At 35.4% G+C, this 1,218-nt stretch overlaps 1 long non-coding RNA gene across 1 annotated transcript; it reads left to right on the top strand.

Annotated features, from left to right (window-relative positions):
- The first annotated feature begins 232 nt into the window (after window positions 1-232).
- Window positions 233-816, top strand: LOC124406083. Its single transcript, XR_006929158.1, has 3 exons — window positions 233-318; window positions 494-620; window positions 774-816. It is a non-coding gene; the product is annotated as an uncharacterized LOC124406083 (long non-coding RNA).
- Window positions 817-1,218: the final 402 nt, after the last annotated feature.

Genomic DNA, 1,218 nt, shown 5'->3' with positions numbered 1-1,218 from the left:
CAACAGGTATAAAACAATCCCAATTATATCTCACTTGTTTATCTAAACAATCGATAAGATTGTCCAAAGCTTGGCATAATATATTAGCTACAAACGGAAATTGCACGTGTTCAAGCATTGAGTATACCATGAATGTTGAGTTAGATCAAATATTAATAAAATATTTTGGTTTTGTTCTTCGCCTGATTACAGAATCAAACTACTGCAAGAATGATCGAGGGTAGGAAGTTTCCGAAATAAGTGACCCTGGTAATATACGATGGAGAACAAAATGGAGAAGCTGAACAGGTCGCCATTTTGTGGAAGACCAGAAAACAGGTACACATTTGAGATCGTTCTCTAATTTCAATTTGAGTAAATTCGTGAATTGAAATTGTTTGCTATTCAGTACATCGTGATATTTTACAAAAATAACAGTAATTTTTCAATGTCTTGTGCGTAGATTTTAAAAAACAAGTTCTAATAAAATGTTGTTATATCTTACCTGTTTCAGGGGCACACCATATTGCAGCACTATCGACCACATTTAGTGATGATCCGAATGACGTAACCCAATCAATCCATCTCTGACAACAAACTGAAAATTAAAACACCTGCTATGCAGTGAATAAAACTGAAAGGTACACATTCGCTATGATTTTCATTTACTGTGTCCCTTTGGATTGTACATGATTTTAGCTGCTCACTAATTTTATGCATTTATTCAACATCTGTTCTTATTTTATTAGTCTATTATTGTTTGATTGTAATATTTTATTATATTCTCATTGCAGTATGAAAAGTGTGTCACTGCCATACAACATGAGAAGCCACGAGGACTACTACACGTACATGGAAAGTGTGGAGCAGCCCAGAGGAGGTGAAAAAACTTATTTGACATACAACCTGAGAAGCCACGAGGACGACTACACATACATGGAAAATGTGGAGCAACCCAGAGGAGGTAAAAAAACTTATTTCAATTATTGTTTGATAATTCAATGTGCTGCATTTAAAACCTTATTTATGTCATTGCGTAACATCCGGCAAACAAATATGGAAGTAGACAACAGTAATAATTGTAAATCTAGTTTGCTTATCTAATTCGAGCTTCCTCTTTCGTTTTTTCAGAATTAAGCAGAGACATCTGAGCAACTTCTCCATTACTCAGCAACGTTGGTGAGTTTGCACGTGTTTAGGTTACGGGTATTTCCCTGGGATTCCTTTGTCACGTGGCGT

This window comes from Diprion similis, chromosome 1 (assembly GCF_021155765.1).
Source record: "Diprion similis isolate iyDipSimi1 chromosome 1, iyDipSimi1.1, whole genome shotgun sequence".
Lineage (NCBI taxonomy): Eukaryota > Metazoa > Arthropoda > Insecta > Hymenoptera > Diprionidae > Diprion > Diprion similis.
Note: the sequence above shows the minus strand (reverse complement) of the source record. Positions and strands in the feature narration are given on the sequence as shown.